This window comes from Salmo salar, chromosome ssa28 (assembly GCF_905237065.1).
Source record: "Salmo salar chromosome ssa28, Ssal_v3.1, whole genome shotgun sequence".
Classification (NCBI taxonomy): Eukaryota; Metazoa; Chordata; class Actinopteri; order Salmoniformes; family Salmonidae; genus Salmo; species Salmo salar.
Window position 1 is genome coordinate 31,101,496 of NC_059469.1, and position 22,130 is coordinate 31,123,625.

Genomic DNA, 22,130 nt, shown 5'->3' on the forward strand with positions numbered 1-22,130 from the left:
ACTATGTGATATTTGGCTGAGTCAAAATGGAGGCACGAGACAGTACACATGGGCCAATGTGAAAGAGAACACAATCTCTCTGTCCAGGTAAGATAGGTTTTATTATTTTGAGTATCAATCTCAGGTCTGTAAATCAAGTGTGATAACCCCAGTGGGATTTTCAGATCATAGTTTAATAACAGAGGTGGTGGACATTAACTCTGTAAAACCTAAAAGTGCATACTGGCATTTTAATCTAACTTTATTGAGTGATGCTCAATAAGGTCTCAAAAGGCCAGTTTTATTTCCTTTCAACAGTGGTGGGATATAGGGACAATCCAGATTTAACAATTATGTAATCAGTACACGATGAATGTCACCAGAGATATCACCAGATCAATGAACGCCCTAGAGTCTGAAATAGTGGAACTCCTAACGTTGGTTGAGACCACAGGAGATTGAGGTCATATTCAGGCCCTCAAGAGGAAAAAAGCCTATTTGGCAGACCTGCTGGGCATCAGAGTACAGGGGGATGTGGTAGACCTGCTGGGTATCAGAGCACAGGGGGCATTGGCAGACCTGCTGGGCATCAGAGCACAGGGTGCATTAGCAGACCTGCTGGGCATCAGAGCACAGGGGGCATTGGCAGACCTGCTGGGCATCAGAGCACAGGGGGCATTAGCAGACCTGCTGGGCATCAGAGCACAGGGGGCATTGGCAGACCTGCTGGGCATCAGAGCACAGGGGGCATTGGCAGACCTGCTGGGCATCAGAGCACAGGTGGCATTGGCAGACCTGCTGGGCATCAGAGCACAGGGGGCATTGGCAGACCTGCTGGGTATCAGAGCACAGGGGGCATTGGCAGACCTGCTGGGCATCAGAGCACAGGGGACATTGGTAGACCTGCTGGGCATCAGAGCACACGGGGCATTGGCAGACCTGCTGGGCATCAGAGCACAGGGGGCATTGGTGAGAAGTAAGTTTCAGGGAATCTCTGAAATGGATGCCTCATCCAAATCTTTCTTTGGTTTAGAGAAAAAGAATGGACAAAAAAATATTCATTGCCACAGATCAGCTGTTAGACAGGAGCTCCCTAGCCCAAGTCTGGCCTTCTGACCAAGATACAGGCAATTATTGTCTATTTTTTGGGGAGGATAAATATCATTGGGTTCCACAAAGTGTTTTGTATTTGTCAAAAGAGAAGGGGGACAAGGTCTTGTACATCTTGGTAGTAGGGCCGCTGCTTTCCGGTTTCAGTTTATTCAAAGGTTGCTTTATGGACCGAAAAATGAGGTGTGGAGAGAGGTGGCAGGTCTGGAATTACAGAAGGTAGGGGGATTAGATTTAAAGAAGACTTTATTTTTGGTTGATAGTAGCCAGATTTCTAATGATGTAGTACCTCCACTTTACAGAGGCCTTCTTAGGGTTCGGAGTATAATGAAGGTGTCCAGATGCACTAAGGCGGAGTCAGTGCATTAGCTGTTGGAGGAACCTCCTCTGTATGGGGCAAGACTGGATTGTACAACTGAAGCTGTTCCACATTTCTCCAAAATGCTGATGAAGGGCAAAATCAACACACTAACACGGAACCCACACCGACTGCGTGCCTGCCCATCCTGCGCCATCCTGCATAAATAAACACCAAACGCGATCACGACACGCAGGTTAAAATATCAAAACAAACTCTGAACCAATTACATTAATTTGGGAACAGGTTGAAAAGCATTTAACATTTATGGCAATTTAGCTAGTTAGCTTGCACTTGCTAGCTAATTTGTCCAGCCTTCCCCGTAGCTCAGTTGGTAGAGCATGGTGTTTGCAACGGGGGGCCAAGTACGAAGAAGAAGAAAAAAAAATGGTATGAAAAATGAAATGTATGCATTCACTACTGTAAGTCGCTCTGGATAAGAGCGTCTGCTAAATGACTAAAATGTAAATGTAAATGTCCTATTTAGCTAGCTTGCTGTTGCTAGCTAATTTGTCCTGGGATATAAACATTGAGTTGTTATTTTACCTGAAATGAACAAGGTCGTCTACTCCGACAATTAATCCACACATAAAATGGTCAACCGAATCGTTTCTAGTCATCTCTCCTCCTTCCAGGCTTTTTCATCTTTTAACTTATATCGTGATTGGCATCTAAACTTTCATAGTATTACTACACCGACCTGCAACACAGTTCGTCTTTCAATCACCCACGTGGGTACAGTATAACCAATGAGGAGATGGCATGTGGGTACCTGCTTCTATAAACCAATGAGGAGATGGGAGAGGCAGGACTTGCAGTGCGATCTGCGTCAGAAATAGAAAATACTTCTATTTTAGCCCTTGGCATCGCAGACATTCGTTGATGCGCACGAGCAGTGTGGGTGCAATAATTGAATAACATAGATTTCTAAATTTACTTTGCAACGCTCGCGCACACGACGCGAGCGGTGTGGTCAGCCTATAAGGAAGTTAATGGACATGGCTGGGCCCGCATTAATGCATGGAGGACGAGTGGCTGAACATTTGGGGGTGAGGTCTGAAAGGATTGTCGGACAACTGCTGGGAAGTTGCAGGAAGGCTCTGTCAACAGAAGAGTTGATTATGCTCAAGAGCTACAAGAAAAAGGCACCAGATGAAGACACCCCATTTCCCAGACTAAGGATTATGCCAGATATCCCAGAGTCAGACAGACTAAGGATTATACCAGATATCCCAGAGTCAGACAGACTAAGGATTATACCCGATATCCCAGAGTCAGACAGACTAAGGATTATAACCAATATCCCAGAGTCAGACAGACTAAGGATTATACCAGATATCCCAGAGTCAGACAGACTAAGGATTATACCAGATATCCCAGAGTCAGACAGACTAAGGATTATACCCGATATCCCAGAGTCAGACAGACTAAGGATTATACCAGATATCCCAGAGTCAGACAGACTAAGGATTATACCCGATATCCCAGAGTCAGACAGACTAAGGATTATAACCGATATCCCAGAGTCAGACAGACTAAGGATTATACCAGATATCCCAGAGTCAGACAGACTAAGGATTATACCAGATATCCCAGAGTCAGACAGACTAAGGATTATACCCGATATCCCAGAGTCAGACAGACTAAGGATTATACCAGATATCCCAGAGTCAGACAGACTAAGGATTATACCCGATATCCCAGAGTCAGACAGACTAAGGATTATACCAGATATCCCAGAGTCAGACAGACTAAGGATTATACCAGATATCCCAGAGTCAGACAGACTAAGGATTATAACCGATATCCCAGAGTCAGACAGACTAAGGATTATACCAGATATCCCAGAGTCAGACACACTAAGGATTATACCACATATCCCAGAGTCAGACAGACTAAGGATTATACCAGATATCCCAGAGTCAGACAGACTAAGGATTATACCAGATATCCCAGAGTCAGACAGACTGAGGATTATACCAGATATCCCAGAGTCAGACAGACTAAGGATTATAACCGATATCCCATAGTCAGACAGACTAAGGATTATAACCGATATCCCAGAGTCAGACAGACTGAGGATTATACCAGATATCCCAGAGTCAGACAGACTGAGGATTATACCAGATATCCCAGAGTCAGACAGACTAAGGATTATAACCGATATCCCAGAGTCAGACAGACTAAGGATTATACCAGATATCACAGAGTCAGACACACTAAGGATTATACCAGATATCCCAGAGTCAGACAGAATAAGGATTATACCCGATATCCCAGAGTCTGACAGACTAAGGATTATAACCGATATCCCAGAGTCAGACAGACTAAGGATTATACCAGATATCCCAGAGTCAGACAGACTAAGGATTATACCAGATATCCCCGAGTCAGACAGACTAAGGATTATACCTGATATCCCAGAGTCAGACAGACTAAGGATTATACCAGATATCCCAGAGTCAGACAGACTAAGGATTATACCCGATATCCCAGAGTCAGACAGACTAAGGATTATACCAGATATCCCAGAGTCAGACAGACTAAGGATTATACCAGATATCCCAGAGTCAGACAGACTGAGGATTATACCAGATATCCCAGAGTCAGACAGACTAAGGATTATACCCGATATCCCAGAGTCAGACAGACTAAGGATTATAACCGATATCCCATAGTCAGACAGACTAAGGATTATAACCGATATCCCAGAGTCAGACAGACTGAGGATTATTCCAGATATCCCAGAGTCAGACAGACTGAGGATTATTCCAGATATCCCAGAGTCAGACAGACTAAGGATTATACCCGATATCCCAGAGTCAGACAGACTAAGGATTATACCAGATATCCCAGAGTCAGACAGACTAAGGATTATACCCGATATCCCAGAGTCAGACAGACTAAGGATTATAACCGATATCCCAGAGTCAGACAGACTAAGGATTATACCAGATATCCCAGAGTCAGACAGACTAAGGATTATACCAGATATCCCAGAGTCAGACAGACTAAGGATTATACCCGATATCCCAGAGTCAGACAGACTAAGGATTATACCAGATATCCCAGAGTCAGACAGACTAAGGATTATACCCGATATCCCAGAGTCAGACAGACTAAGGATTATACCAGATATCCCAGAGTCAGACAGACTAAGGATTATACCAGATATCCCAGAGTCAGACAGACTAAGGATTATAACCGATATCCCAGAGTCAGACAGACTAAGGATTATACCAGATATCCCAGAGTCAGACACACTAAGGATTATACCACATATCCCAGAGTCAGACAGACTAAGGATTATACCAGATATCCCAGAGTCAGACAGACTAAGGATTATACCAGATATCCCAGAGTCAGACAGACTGAGGATTATACCAGATATCCCAGAGTCAGACAGACTAAGGATTATAACCGATATCCCATAGTCAGACAGACTAAGGATTATAACCGATATCCCAGAGTCAGACAGACTGAGGATTATACCAGATATCCCAGAGTCAGACAGACTGAGGATTATACCAGATATCCCAGAGTCAGACAGACTAAGGATTATAACCGATATCCCAGAGTCAGACAGACTAAGGATTATACCAGATATCACAGAGTCAGACACACTAAGGATTATACCAGATATCCCAGAGTCAGACAGAATAAGGATTATACCCGATATCCCAGAGTCTGACAGACTAAGGATTATAACCGATATCCCAGAGTCAGACAGACTAAGGATTATACCAGATATCCCAGAGTCAGACAGACTAAGGATTATACCAGATATCCCCGAGTCAGACAGACTAAGGATTATACCTGATATCCCAGAGTCAGACAGACTAAGGATTATACCAGATATCCCAGAGTCAGACAGACTAAGGATTATACCCGATATCCCAGAGTCAGACAGACTAAGGATTATACCAGATATCCCAGAGTCAGACAGACTAAGGATTATACCAGATATCCCAGAGTCAGACAGACTGAGGATTATACCAGATATCCCAGAGTCAGACAGACTAAGGATTATACCCGATATCCCAGAGTCAGACAGACTAAGGATTATAACCGATATCCCATAGTCAGACAGACTAAGGATTATAACCGATATCCCAGAGTCAGACAGACTGAGGATTATTCCAGATATCCCAGAGTCAGACAGACTGAGGATTATTCCAGATATCCCAGAGTCAGACAGACTGAGGATTATACCCGATATCCCAGAGTCAGACACACTAAGGATTATACCAGATATCCCAGAGTCAGACAGACTAAGGATTATAACCGATACCCCAGAGTCAGACAGACTAAGGATTATACCAGATATCCCAGAGTCAGACAGATTGAGGATTATACCAGATATCCCAGAGTCAGACAGACTAAGGATTATAACCGATATCCCAGAGTCAGACAGACTGAGGATTATACCAGATATCCCAGAGTCAGACAGAGTGAGGATTATTCCAGATATCCCAGAGTCAGACAGACTGAGGATTATACCAGATATCCCAGAGTCAGACAGACTAAGGATTATAACCGATATCCCAGAGTCAGACAGACTAAGGATTATACCCGATATCCCATAGTCAGACAGACTAAGGATTATACCAGATATCCCAGAGTCAGACAGACTAAGGATTATACCCGATATCCCAGAGTCAGACAGACTAAGGATTATACCAGATATCCCAGAGTCAGACAGACTAAGGATTATAACCGATATCCCAGAGTCAGACAGACTAAGGATTATACCAGATATCCCAGAGTCAGACAGACTAAGGATTATACCAGATATCCCAGAGTCAGACAGACTAATGATTATACCAGATATCCCAGAGTCAGACAGACTAAGGATTATACCAGATATCCCAGAGTCAGACAGAAAGGATTTATTTGTGGATTTGAGAGGGTTGGAAGAGGTCGGTTTGGATGAGGTGAATGTGAAGGAGTTATATAGGGGGTGTGTCAAGGTTTTTAAATAAATATAAATTGAAAAATAAAAAATACACTCCTTGTAGGGTAAAACTGGGCCTTGATGACAAGGTAAAGCCAGCATAGAGAGCACTGTACAAGCCACCGTTACAAAAGGGTACTGGTGAATATGCACTGGAGAGTTTTGCATGGCATCATTGCAGTTAATGCTTTTGTATATGTCATTAATTCAGATTTTGGAGATGGATGTCCTTTTTGTAATATAAGAGAAACAATGTTTTACTGTTTTATGGAGTGTGAGAGGATATAACCTCTGAAATATCAGAGTCTGTGTTTACTGCTGTAGGAGAGATTTTCAATAACACTGTTTTTATTTGGGGGTTTCAATACAGTAAGCAAAGGAAAAGAAAATGTCAACTTTAAATTTTATTTTGGGACAAGCTAAGATGTCAATTTTTCTGAGTAGGAAAAATAAGACAGACAAGGGATATGTTAAGGATGTAAGATGTGTTTTTAAAGGATTAGTCAAAGCAACAATAAAGTGGATTCTGAGTTGTAAAAGATCTCCCATTGTTTGAGGAGAAGTGGATTTATGAAGGAGCGATTTGTTTTGTGGAGGAAGGAAACTATTTTTTGTTGATGAAATAAATTGAATGTAAATTCAATTTCAATAAGGGCTTTTCTCTCTCTCTCTCTCTTTCAACTCAATTTCAATAAAGGGTTTTCTCTCTCTCTCTCCCTCTCCCTCCCTCCCTCTCTCGCTCTCTCTCTCGGCTCACACTCTACTCTATTCCACTCCTGTTCAAACTCTCTAAAGTGACTGTCAACTTAAAGCTGACAAATGCTCACTGCTGAACTCTACAGCTTCTATACTGTCTACTGTGGACTCTTCAAAAGTCCTCAAACAGTCGGAAGACTCCTAAACTCAAACAGTAAGGGAGAAAGGAACTGAATATATAACGTGTGTGTGTGTGTGTGTGTGTGTGTGTGTGTGTGTGTGTGTGTGTGTGTGTGTGTGTGTGTGTGTGTGTGTGTGTGTGTGTGTGTGTGTGTGTGTGTGTGTGTGTGTGTGTGTCTGTGTCTGTGTGTGTGTGTGTGTGTGAAAGAGAGAGAGAGAGAGAGAAAGAGAGAGAGAAAGAGAGAGATGGAGACTACCTCATTTGTGAGTTATAGCCTGTCATAAGGCTGTGATGATAGATATGATTCTGCTGAGTTAATAGTGTGTGTGTGTGTACTAAGAATCCAGTCCAAGCACATACAGTACAGTAAATAAAGTCCAAGTACATACAGTGCTAGTGTAACCGATGTGAAATGGCTAGTTAGTTAGCGGTGGTGCGCGCTAATAGCGTTTCAATCGGTGACATCACTCGCTCTGAGACCTGAAGTGGTTGTTCCCCTTGCGTTGCAGAAGCCGCGGCTTTTGTGGCGCGATGGGTAACGATGATTCGTGGGTGTCAGTTGTTGATGTGTGCAAGGGTCCCTGGTTCGAGCCCAGGTTGGGGCGAAGAGAGGGACGGAACCTACACTGTTACACTGTAAATATAGTCCAAGTACATAGCAGCTCGCTTTATAACTAGCTACATGACTCTCATACAGAACTATTTCTTACTCTTCTTTGCCCCTCACCACGCTCTTCTTTCTATCAGCTCTTCTTTCACTCCCTCTCTCCATCCCCCTCTCCTCTGAATTGAAGTGGAGTTTCAGGTTTGGGGCAGAGCGAATCTTTCATGTCTGTCTGTCTGAACTCTGGTCTGGGAGAGAGAGAGGCTTCAGAAGACTGACTGGCCTTGGTCCTGATTCGCTCTCTCTCTCTTCCCCCCTCTCTCTCTGTCTGTCTCTCTCTCACACTGTCTACGTTGATCTCCCTCTTCTATCAGTCTCTCTCTTGTGATTCCATCACTCCCGCTCCCCTCTCTCTATTACACCGGATCTGTCTAGACAGTGGTGTGGAAAACAAGAACTAAATTACATTTAACAGCAAATTGAAAAGATGGCAGAGGAGGAGTGAGCGTTATCAAGGAAGGAGGCTCATCCCCCTCTTTCTCCCTTCCTTCCAAAATTCACAGACCTACGATATTACCTTTTTACGGTGAAGGTGGTGTGTGTGCGTGTGTGTACGCCCTGTGTGTGTGTGCTTGTGCGCGTGAGTGTTTTTCTGTGCGTGTGTGATTTTATCACTCTTCACTCACCGATAGTGTGGCTGTGAGGGTGGGTGTGTTGTTCTCGTTTCCGGGCTGTTCGCTGTGTGTCTGTGTGGGTGTGTACAGCGTTAGGGCGTGCTCTGCCACCGTGCTCTGACCCGTGTAGTCTGCTTGCGGGTGGGGGTGGGGAGGGGCATACTCCGCTGGGATGCCGCTCTGGGGGGGGTACTGGGTTGGGGGGTAGGGCTGGGCCATCGCTTCCGGGGGGGCTGGCCCCTCTTGGTTACCCTGAAGAGAGAGAGAGAGAGACCTAAACATCAGCGCCACAGGTAACTTCCACAAAGCTGTGAACGATCTGAGAGACAAGGCAAGAAGGGCATTCTATGCCATCAAAAGGAACATAAAATTCAACATACCAATTAGGATCTGGCTAAAAATACCTGAATCAATTCTAGAACCCGTTGCCCTTTATGGTTGTGAGGTCTGGGGTCCTCTCACCAACCAAGAATTCACAAAATGGGACAAACACCAAATTGAGACAGAATGCAGAATTCTGCAAAAATATCCTCCGTGTACAACGTAGAACACCAAATAATGCATGCAGAGCAAAATTAGGCCGATACCCGCTAATTATCAAAATCCAGAAAAGAGCCGTTAAATTCTACAACCAACTAAAAGGAAGCGATTCCCAAACCTTCCGTAACAAAGCCATCACCTACAGAGAGATGAACCTGGAGAAGAGTCCCTTAAGCAAGCTGGTCCTGGGGCTCTGTTCACAAACACACCCCACAGAGTCCCAGGACAGCAACACAATTAGACCCAACCAAATCATGAGAAAACAAAAGATAATTACTTGACATATTGGAAAGAATTAACAAAAAAAACTGAACAAACTAGAATGCTATTTAGCCCTAAACAGAGAGCACACAGTGGCAGAATACCTGACCACTGTGACTGACGCAAACTTAAGGAAAGCTTTGACTATGTACAGACTCAGTGAGCATAGCCTTGCTATTGAGAAAGGCTGCTGTAGGCAGACCTGGCTCTCAAGAGAAGACAGGCTATGTGCACACTGCCCACAAAATGAGGTGGAAACTGAGCTGCACTTCCTAACCTCCTGCCAAATGTATGACCATATCAGAGACACATATTTCCCTCAGATTACACATACCCTATATCTACTGGGGGAAATAGCACAGTGTGCCATCACAGCAGCAAGATGTGTGTCCTGTTGCCTCAAGAAAAGGACGACCAGTGAAGAACAAACAACATTGTAAATACAACCCATACAGTGGCTTGCATAAGTGGAGAGAGAGAGAGGGAATGGTTAATGCTTGTTGGCCAAGCAGTGTATAAAGCTGAGTATCGTTTAAAATAAGATACTTCACGTGATATACAACACTACAGTGCAGGGTTTCCCAACACTGTCTTTGGGGACTACCAGGGCCACGTTCAGTAGCCAAAGATTGTCGATCGTTGAAGATAGAAGTGCCACAAATAGAACCATTATGATTGATTATTATACATGTCAGACAGGCACGTTTGTTCTACGTAGTATATTTCTATCTGAACGTAGAGAGAAGGAGGATGGGTAGAAACGGAGAGAGAGAGACGAGACAAAAATCCAGTTTGGTCTGTCTATTTTAATTGAGTTATGATCACCCACGGTTTTGCAATAAAAAAAGCCACAAGCGTTAAGAATGAGAGATGACACAAGCAATCAGTGCCCTGTCTCTCTCTCCCTCAATGAAACGCCAGGAGAGAGATGCTCAAATCTAATAAACACACACACACGCGCGCACGCACGCACACACACACACACACACACACACACACACACACACACACACACACACACACACACACACACACACACACACACACACACACACACACGTCTCAGCTTTTTTTCCTGACATGGGTCTTCTCTGCCTTACCAGACCCCCAACCTCTCTCTCTCTCTCTCTCTCTCTATGTCTCTCCCTCTCTCTATGTCTCTCTCTCGCGCTCTCTCTATGTCTCTCTCTTATCTGTCTCTGTCTCTCTCTCGCTCTGTCTCTCTCTCTCTGTCTCTCTCTATGTCTCTGTCTCTCTCTCTCTATGTCTCTCTCTGTCTGTCTCTTTCTTGCTCTTTGTCTCTCTCTCTGTCTCTATGTCTCTCTTTCTCTCTGTCTCTCTGTCTCTCTCTCTCTATGTCTTTGTCTCTCTCTCTCTCGCGCTCTCTCTCTGTCTCTCTCTCTCTATGTGTCTCTGTCTCTTTCTTGATCTTTGTCTCTCTCTCTCTGTCTCTCTGTCTATGTCTCTCTCTCTCCCACTCTGAGTGTCAGATTTACAGTATGTCTTTCTTTCTTTCTTTCTTTTCTTTCTTTCTTTCTTCCTTTCTTTTCTAGAAGGTAATAGGTCCAATCTGCCGTTATCAGTGATAATAAATACAGCACATCCCAGTCTCAGTGAAATACTTGATTTTATTTTGTAAAAGTTTCTAAATGTACTAAAAGTTCTAACATTTCTAAATGTTCTAAAAGTTCTATATGTTCTAAAAGTTCTAACATTTCTAAATATTCTAAAAGTTCTAACATTTCTAAATGTTCTAAAAGTTGTAATATTTGTAAATGTTCTAAAAGTTCTAAATGTTCTAACATTTCTAAATGTTCTAAATGTTCTAAAAGTTCTAACATTTCTAATGTTCTAAAAGTTCTAAAAGTTCTAACATTTCTAATGTTCTAAATGTTCTAAAAGTTCTAACATTTCTAATGTTCTAAAAGTTCTAAAAGTTCTAACATTTCTAATGTTCTAAATGTTCTAAAAGTTCTAACATTTCTAATGTTCTAAAAGTTCTAAAAGTTCTAACATTTCTAATGTTCTAAATGTTCTAAAAGTTCTAACATTTCTAATGTTCTAAAAGTTCTAAAAGTTCTAACATTTCTAAATGTTGTAAATGTTCTAAAAGTTCTAAAAGTTCTAAAAGTGGCAAAACGTCTGGAAAGAATCAAAGCATATTTTCAGAAGGTTTCTGTGATCAACATAAAGCTATTGAGGTTTTCTATTCTTCCTCACACCCTGATCTGTTTCACTTGTCTTTGTGCTTGTCTCCACCCTCCTCCAGGTGTCGCCCATCTTCCCCATTATACACTGTGTATTTATACCTATGTTCTCTGTTTGTCTGTTGCAAAGTTCGCCTTGTCTTGTCAGGTCTTACCGGCATGCTTTCCCGTCTTCCTGTATTTCTCAAATTTCTGTTTTGCTAGTTTCCATTGTTCTGACCATTCTACCTGCCCTGACCCCTTAGCCTCCCTGCCGTTCTGTACCTTCCTGACTCTGACCCAATTACGAACCTTTGCCTGTTTGTTAAATAAACATCTGTGATTCTTGCTGTCTTCATCTGGGTCTTATCCTGAGATCTGATAGTACTAACTGGCCACAGACAAACAGAAAGCACAGGTATAAATGCACAGGGGGAAATGGGGAGATGGCACAAGCACAAAGACAGGTGAAACAGATCAAAGTGTGACTTGATGCATTTCTCACCAATAAAAACACGAGTTATTTGAAAATCGAAATAATGACAGTGACTTATTTAACTTCATATGTCATGAGTCTGTCTTCGGTTATCACCAAAACGTCATTTAGCAGACGTGCTTATCCAGGGTGACTTACAGGAGCAATCAGGGTTAAGTGCATTGGTCAAGGGCACATAGTAACATTTTTCACCTAGTTGGCTCTGGGATTTGAACCAGCAACCATTCGGTTACGCGCTTAACCGCTACGCTACCTGCCGCCCAAACTTAACCACAACATTTCACCCAATCTTTTAGTCTAATTGACCACACTCAGTTTTACCTGTGCTCCAGTTGTGGAGAGAAGAAGCTGCTTTGCACAGAAGGAGCTCATGAGAACATTCAGCACAGAGCGTTGAGTTAAGAAATGTCACTCAGCTCTGTATGTGAGAGCCTCAGTGAGAAATGGCTCACCTCAAGTTTTATTTTTAATAAACCTAAATGAAGAGAGTGATGTGTAAAATATCTTACACACACACACACACACACACACACACACACACACACACACACACACACACACACACACACACACATATTAAGCTACTGTAGCAAACAGCAAGTGAAAAACTTCCTATCCTAGAAAGAGAAAGGAACAGAGAGGAAGAATATAGGGTGAAAAGTGAGGACAGAAGGAAGAGAGGAATAGGAGAAAAGTAATAAGGGAAATAGAGTAGATGTGGAGAAATAAGAAGAAAATGTGTAGAGAAAGAGTAGAGAGAAAGAGGAGGGAGGGAGAAAGTAGAGAAAGCGCAGAAGAGAGAGACAGAGAGACACGTACACGCTAAGCTGCCGTTACAGAGACATGTCCCTCTAGAGAAGACAGGCTATGTGCAACACTGCCCACAAAATGAGCTGGAAACTGAGCTGCACTTCCTAAACGTCTCACACATGTATGACCATATTAGAGACACATATTTCCCTCAGATTACACAGACCCACAAAGAATTTGAAAACAAACCCAATTTTGATAAACTCCCATATCTACTGGGTGATATAACGCAGCGTGACATCACAGCAGCAAGATGTATGACCTGTTGCCACAAGAAAAGGGCAACCAGTAAATAACAAACAACATTGTAAATGCATCCATTATTTACAGTTGAAAGTTTACATACACCTTAGCCAATTACATTTATAATCCGTTTTTCACAATTCCAGACGTTTAATCCGAGTAAAAATTCCCTGTCTTAGGTCAAATAGGATCACCACTTTGGTTTAAGAATGTGAAATGTCAGAATAATAGTAGAGAGAATGATTTATTTCAGCTTTACTTCTGTCATCACATTCCCAGAGGGTCAGAAGTTTAGATGCACTCAATTAGCATTTGGTAACATTGCCTTTAAATTGTTTAACTTGGATCAAACGTTTCGGGTAGCCTTCCACAAGCTTCCCACAATAAGTTGGGTGAGTTTTGGCCCATTCCTCCTGACAGAGCTGGTGTAACTGAGTCAGGTTTGTGGGCCTTGTTGCTCAAACATGCTTTTTCAGTTCTGCCCACAAATTTTCTATAGGATTGAGGTCAGGTCTTTGTGATGGCCACTCCAATACCTTGACTTTGTTGTCCTTAAACCCTTTTGTCAAAACTTTGGAAGTATGCTTGGGGTCATTGTCCATTTGGAAGATCCATTTGCAACCAAGCTTTAACTTCCTGACTGATGTCTTGAGATGTTGCTTCAATATATCCACATAATGTTCCTCCCTCATGATGCCATCTATTTTGTGAAGTGCACCAGGCCCTCCTGCAGCAAAGCACCCCCCCACAACATGATGCTGCCACCCTCGTGCTTCACGGTTGGGATGGTATTCTTCGGCTTGCAAGCCTCCCCCTTTTTCCTCCAAACATAACGACGGTCATTATGGCCAAACAGATCTATTTTTGTTTCATCAGAGCAGAGTACATTTCTCCAAAAAGTACAATCTTTGTCCCCATGTGCAGTTGCAAACCCTTTTTTATGGCGGTTTTGGAGCAGTGGCTTCTTCCTTGCTGAGCGGCTTTTCAGGTTATGTTAATATAGGACTCGTTTTACTGTGGATATAGATACTTTTGTACCTGTTTCCTACAGTATCTTCACAAGGTCCTTTGCTTTTGTACTGGGATTGATTTGCACTTTTCACACCAAAGTACATCTCTAGGAGACAGAACACATCTCCTTCCTGAGCGGTATGACGGCTGTGTGGTCCCATGGTGTTTATACTTGCGTATTATTGTTTGTACAGATGAATGTGGTACCTTCAGGCATTTGGAAATTGCTCCCAAGGATGAAACAGACTTGTGGAGGTCTACAAAGTTTTTCCTGAGGTCTTGGCTGAATTCTTTTGATTTTCCCATGATGTCAAGCAAAGACGCAATGAGTTTGAAGGTAGGCCTTGAAATACATCCACAGGTACACCTCCAATTGACTCAAATGATGTCAATTAGCCTATCAGAAGCTTCTAAAGCCATGACATAATTTTCTGGAATTGTCCAAGCTGTTTAAAGACACAGTCAACTTAGTGTATGTAAACTTCTGACCCACTGGAATTGTGATACAGTGAATTATAAGTGAAATAATATTTCTGTAAACAATTGTTGGAAAAATGACTTGTGTCATGCACAAAAGTAGATGTCCTAACCGACTTGCCAAAACTATAGTTTGTTAAAAAGAAATTTGTGGAGTGGTTGAAAAACGAGTTTATATCATACCAACCTAAGTGTATGTAAACTTCTGACTTTAACTGTATGTTTATTAATTTTCCCTTTTGTACTTTAATTTTACAACACTGTACACAGCCAATAATATAACTTGAATATAATTCTAAATGTCTCAAATGTCACTTTTGTGAGTATAATGTGCAATCCGGAAAAATGTCTTGTTGCTAGATTTGTTGCTATGCAACATAACCACAGGTTTTGCTATATTTGCTAGCAAGCTACGTCAACTCTATGCAAAAACAGAGCATCAGCACCACTTCTAGAGTGACTAATATATTATGTATTACTGTTGATCTGGATGTTTCCTTTTATCGTGCACGACTGAAAAAATGGTCCCATGTTGTCGTTTGTTGTTTATCTGCCCATGATGTCGTTTGTTGTTTTTCTGCCCATGTTGATGTTTGTCTGCCCATGTTGATGTTTGTTGTTTGTCTGCCCATGATGTCATTTGTTGTTTATCTGCCCATGTTGATGTTTGTCTGCCCATGTTGATGTTTGTCTGCCCATGTTGATGTTTGTTGTTTGTCTGCCCATGATGTCGTTTGTTGTTTATCTGCCCATGTTGTCATTTGTTGTTTTTCTGCCCATGTTGATGTTTGTCTGCCCATGATGTCGTTTGTTGTTTGTCTGCCCATGTTGTTGTTTGTTGTTTGTCTGCCCATTTTGTTGTTTGTTGTTTGTCTGCCCATGATGTCGTTTGTTGTTTGTCTGCCCATGATGTCGTTTGTTGTTTATCTGCCCATGTTGTTGTTTGTTGTTTGTCTGCCCATTTTGTTGTTTGTTGTTTGTCTGCCCATGATGTCGTTTGTTGTTTGTCTGCCCATGTTGTCGTTTGTTGTTTGTCTGCCCATGTTGATGTTTGTCTGCCCATGTTGATGTTTGTTGTTTGTCTGCCCATTTTGTTGTTTGTTGTTTGTCTGCCCATGATGTCGTTTGTTGTTTGTCTGCCCATGTTGTCGTTTGTTGTTTGTCTGCCCATTTTGTTGTTTGTTGTTTCTCTGCCCATGTTGTTGTTTGTTGTTTGTCTGCCCATGATGTCGTTTGTTGTTTGTCTGCCCATGATGTCGTTTGTTGTTTATCTGCCCATGTAGTTGTTTGTTGTTTATCTGCCCATTTTGTTGTTTGTTGTTTGTCTGACCATGTTGTTGTTTGTTGTTTATCTGCCCATGTTGTTGTTTGTTGTTTATCTGACCATGTTGTTGTTTGTTGTTTGTCTGACCATGTTGTTGTTTGTTGTTTATCTGCCCATGTTGTTGTTTGTTGTTTATCTGCCCATTTTGTTGTTTGTTGTTTGTCTGACCATGTTGTTGTTTGTTGTTTATCTGCCCATGTTGTTGTTTGTTGTTTATCTGCCCATTTTGTTGTTTGTTGTTTGTCTGACCATGTTGTTGTTTGTTGTTTGTCTGACCATGTTGTTGTTTGTTGTTTATCTGACCATGTTGTTGTTTGTTTGTCTGCCCATGTTGTCGTTTGTTGTTTGTCTAATAGATGCCGTTCATTTAGCTGGGGGAGCTGCTGCTGTGTTGTCAGAGAGAATAGTGCTCCAACGCTTCCTGGCTTCCAGATTTGTCCTCCAGTAATTTTGTAGAGAGGTTTCAGATCTGTGTCCTCTGACAGACATTCTTTCTCCTGCCTCTAGTCCAGCATCCGACAGTTTCTGGACCATGGTGGTTCGGAGGCAGTGGTTTGTGTAAATCTGTGTCATGCCAGCTGTTTTGCAGATCTTTGGCAATATTGCTGTGAAGGTGTTCACTCCCATCGACTCTGAAACATATCAAAGACAAAATGATGTCAGGCCTACATAGCTACCGGTTGTATTGTCAGGCTAAATTCGTTTTTAGATAGCTGACCGTTACATACCTTATATCTTCATTCACTGCTTTCCATTCCGGGTGGAGGTACAAGACCGGGACGTCGGGGGAGCAGATAATCCTTAAGCGAAGCTACCTGGGCAAAGGGGATCCCCCAGCAGTTCAAACATGAATCCCTATCCACTCTCCCTGTTTTTCTCCTGCGGATTCTACCGGGCAGACAGGATCACTGGCAGTTCAAAAGTTAATCTCAGTCCGTTCTCCCTGTTTTTCTCCTGCGGATTCTACCGGGCAGACAGGATCACTGGCAGTTCAAAAGTTAATCTCAGTCCGTTCTCCCTGTTTTTCTCCTGCGGATTCTACCGGGCAGACAGGATCACTGGCAGTTCAAAGTGAATCTCAGTCCGTTCTCCCTGTTTTTCTCCTGCGGATCCTACCGGGTAGACAGGATCACCGGCAGTTCAAAAGTGAATCTCAGTCCGTTCTCCCTGTTTTTCTCCGGTGCATCCTTTTTTGTAGGTTCATTAAACGAGAGAGTCACATACTGTAGGCCGTTCTCATCTGTACATATTTTAAATTCTCTAAGAAAGGGGGGCAGCATTGAGTAGCTTGGATGAAAAACATGCCCAAAGTAAAATGCCTGCTACTCAGGCACAAAAGCTAGAATATGCATATAATTAGTAGATTTGGATAGAAAACACTCTGACGTTTCTAAAACTGTTTGAATGATGTCTGTGAGTATAACAGAACACATATGTCAGGCAAAAACCTGAGACAAAATCCAACCAGAAAGTGGGAAATCTGAGGTTTGTAGTTTTTCAAGTGATTGCATATCCAGTATACACTGTCTGTGGGGTCATATTGCACTTTCTAAGGCTTCCACCAGATGTTAACAATGTTTAGAACCTTGTTTCAGGCTTCTACTGTGAATGGGAAGAGAATAAGAGCTGATTCAGTCATGTGTCTGGAAAACTGGTGTGAGCTCGAACATGCGCGTGGCCGTGAGAGTGAGCTGCCTTTCCTTTCAATTCTAAAGACAATGGAATTGTCCGGTTGGAATATTATTGCAGATTTATGATAAAAACATCCTCAAGATTGATTCTATACATCGTTTGACATGTTTCTATGAACTGTTTTGGAACTATTTTGACTTTTCGTCTGGACTAAACTTGCGCGCTTAGTGAATTTGGAGTGCTGGACTAAACGCAAAAACAAAATGGAGGTATTTGGACATAAAGATAAACTTTATCGAACAAAACAAACATTTATTGTGGAACTGGGATTCCTGGGAGTGCATTCCGATGAAGATCATCAAATGTAAGGGAATATTTATAATGTTATTTCTGACTTCTGTTGACTCCAAAATGGCGGGTATCTGTATGGCTTGTTTTGATGTCTGAGCGCAGTACTCAGATTATTGCAAAGTTTGCTTTCGCCGTAAAGCTTTTTTGAAATCTGACACAGCGGTTGCCTTAAGGAGAAGTTTATCTATAATTCTGTGCTTAACACATGTATCTTTTATCAAAGTTTATGATGAGTATTTCTGTAAATTGATGTGCTCATTCACCAGAAGTTTTGGAGGCAATCATTTCTGAACATTACACGCCAATGTAAAACGGGATTTTTGGATATAAATATGAACTTTATCGAGCAAAACATACATGTATTGCGTAACATGAAGTCCTATGAGTGCCATCTGATGAAGATCATCAAAGGTTAGTGATTAATATTAGCTGTATTTCTGGTTTTTGTGACGCCTCTCCTTGCTTGGAAAATGGCTGTGTGGTTTATCTTGCCTAGGTGCTGTCCTAACATAATCTAATGCTATGCTTTCGCCGTAAAGCCTTTTTGAATTAACGAGAAGATTATCTTTAAAATGGTGTATAATACTTGTGTGTGAGAAATTTGAATTATGAGATTTTTGTTGTTTTGAATTTGGCGCTCTGCTATTTCACTGGCTGTTGGCGGGGTGGGACGCTAGTGTCCCACATTTCCTAGAGAGGTTTTAATTTAGTCCGGTTTCAGCAGACGCTTTCGCTCCTTCCCCTTTGAACATTAAACCACACTCTGTTCACCAAACCCTCAGGTGTTTCAGTGTCCAGAGCCTTGGGTTGTTTGATGAGCTGCAGGTGGTATTCAGGTGCGGCTGCATGCTGGACAGCTTCCTCATCTTTTTAATTACGCCGACAAACAAATTGTTGTGTTGCTCATTGTGAATTTGGTGTCCTCCCACATACCTTTAGTTAAAATACTGTCTCTCGTTTTTCCCTTCATCAGGCTCTCTTTTCAGATTGTGATCCACCAGTAAATCTCTGTATCAGACTCAGTTTACTATGAGGATAACATTTGGCTGTCCCATGGGGCAGACAAAATCAACAACTCTATTGAATGAGCTTTTAACAAGTGCAAGGTGTGTGTGGGGCTCCCACCTCCCCTGGAAGTCAGTGTGTGTGTGTATCGGTGCTTGCGCACATACGTTGGCTGTGGAACAGTGAATCTAATGTAATTCTAGCTACCTTGTCTACAAGGTATATCAGATACAGAGAGACAATTTTTTTTAACCTTTATTTTATTATGCAAGTCAGTTAAGAACAAATTCTTATTTTCAATGACAGCCTAGGAACAGTGGGTTAACTGCCTTGTTCAAGGGCAGAATGACAGATTTGTACCTTGGCAGCTCAGGGATTCGATCTTGCAACCTTTCGGTTACTAGTCCAACGCTCTAACCACTAGGCTACGCTGCCGCCCCAATGATCAGGGAGTGAGTGGGACAGGGTTTGTCTACAAGGTGATATCAGATACAGAGAGACTGGGGATATAATTGTCTTCTGAAAGACAACTGATGAGAGAAGCAGCATTGGACAACATCACACCTTGACACGCAGGTGGGCAATCGTTGTCCCGAGTGTGCGTTTGAGTATGTTCCACACACGTAAAGACACACACACACACACACACACACACACACACACACACACACACACACACACACACACACACACACACACACACACACACACACACACACACACACACACACACACACACACACACAGACAGAGAGATAGAGGCCCCAGACCCCTCACATCAACACAACTGTTTTGTTCCACTCTTGAAGAGACAACTAATGAAGGTAGGGAAGCAGAGATGTAGCACCGCAGAGGTCAATACACCATGGAGCTCAACGACAATGAATACACACACAAACACCACACAGACACCCACACCATGCAAAGTCACAGCATACACTAATGAAACCCCAAAACACAGGTCCTCCACCTCTACCTTCACCTCACAAACCTTTGAGGAACAAATCATTATTAAACCCAGATTCAACAGTTTCAAAAAAATCCCAATCCTGACAAATAATTACAAAAACATTTGAAGCATATTATTGACAACTAAAAGACAGAGACAGCAAAAGAGAGAGAGAAAAGCAGAATAGCACAAAATAGTGGGTTAAGTCTGGTAGACAGAAAGGTAGTATCCCTTCTTATTTATATCCTCTGTTTTCATCACACTCCCTCTCTTCTCACTCTAACATTGTACTTCCTCTCTCTTTCTTTCTCACTGTCTTTCTCTAATCTACTTCCCCTCTCTCTCCATCCCTCACTCGTTCTTTAACATACTTCCCTCCCTCTTTACCTGAGTAGCTCCATAACTCCAGGCTGTCTAATTTGTTCAGTCTCTGTGATATCCCTTTTTAATAATGTTTATTCATTAGGGCTGTCTGCTGTGCTGTCACGCTGCGAATTATTTCATTCAGGCATCATTAGGTTGTCCTGTTTCACAAGCCCGGGTCCGTCCTATCGATAACTCAGCCCACCCCAACACTCCCTGTTGTGGCTAGCACACTAACAGACGCCACCATGGCAACCATACATCTGGCCCTGGCCCGCAACGACAGCCAGAAGAATGGAGTTACGGGCCAGTCACCTGAATGCAGGGCTGCCAACATTAGACACACACACAAACACACACACACTGATCATCCATCAGGCTAAGCCAAGCCACAATGTTGTTGTAATTATTAACCCTTACCCTACAATTTACGTGCCCCCGATGAAATCTAATCTCGCACTCTTCTCATTTGAATTCCATGTTGTCACTGTCCCTTGTCCACTCAAGCTTAACATTATTGTCATCTATCGCCCACCAGGTGCCCTTGGAGAATTCCTCAATGAGCTTGATACATTGATAAGTTTATTTCCTGATGATGGCTCACCACTCTTCATCCTTGCCGACTTCAACCGCCCGAAGTCTGCCTTTCTTTCCAACTCTCTTTCCTCACCTTGCCTCTTTTGACATCACCCTTTCCCCGTCTCCTACAACTCAAAAGGCAGGCAATATGCTTGACCCTCATCATTACTGAAGGATGTTCCCCTACTAATCTCACTGCACCCTCCTCCAGGTCTCTGTTCTCCTACTAATCTCACTGTAACCCCCCTCCAGATCTGTTCTCCTACTAATCTCACTGTAACCCCCCTCCAAGTCTCTGTTCTCCAACTAATCTCACTGCACCCCCCTCCAGGTCTCTGTTCTCCTACTAATCTCACTGTAACCCCCCTCCAGGTCTCTGTTCTCCTACTAATCTCACTGTAACCCCCCTCCAGGTCTCTGTTCTCCTACTAATCTCACTGTAACCCCCCTCCAGGTGTCTGTTCTCCTACTAATCTCACTGTAACCCCCCTCCAGGTCTCTGTTCTCCTACTAATCTCACTGTAACCCCCCTCCAGGTCTCTGTTCTCCTACTAATCTCACTGTAACCCTCCTCCAGGTCTGTTCTCCTACTAATCTCACTGCAACCCCCTCCAGGTCTCTGATCACTACTTTGTTTTCTTTTCTGGCTCCCTCTCCTCCAACCCTAACCACTCAGCCCCTAACCCCTCCAGGTCTCCCTCTCCTCCAACCCTAACCACTCAGCCCTTACCCCCTCCAGGTCTCCCTCTCCTCCAACCCTAACCACTCAGCCCCTACCCCCTCCAGGTCTCCTTCTCCTCCAACCCTAACCACTCAGCCCCTACCCCCTCCAGGTCTCCCTCTCCTCCAACCCTAACCACTCAGCCCCTACCCCCTCCAGGTCTCCCTCTCCTCCAACCTAACCACTCAGCCCCTACCCCTCCAGGTCTCCCTCTCCTCCAACCTAACCACTCAGCCCCTACCCCTCCAGGTCTCCCTCTCCTCCAACCCTAACCACTCAGCCCCTACCCCCTCCAGGTCTCCCTCTCCTCCAACCCTAACCACTCTGCCCCTACCCCCTCCAGGTCTCCCTCTCCTCCAACCCTAACCACTCAGCCCCTACCCCCTCCAGGTCTCCCTCTCCCCAACCCTAACCACTCAGCCCCTACCCCCTCCAGGTCTCCCTCTCCCCCAACCCTAACCACTCAGCCCCTACCCCTCCAGGTCTCCCTCTCCTCCAACCTTAACCACTCAGCCCCTACCCCCTCCAGGTCTCCCTCTCCTCCAACCCTAACCACTCAGCCCCTACCCCCTCCAGGTCTCCCTCTCCTCCAACCCTAACCACTCAGCCCCTACCCCTCCAGGTCT

At 43.3% G+C, this 22,130-nt stretch overlaps 1 pseudogene; it reads right to left on the bottom strand.

Moving 5' to 3' along the window:
- The window catches only part of LOC106589866 (RNA binding protein fox-1 homolog 3-like), an 891,320-nt pseudogene that overhangs the window by 127,744 nt on the left and 741,446 nt on the right, over positions 1-22,130 (bottom strand).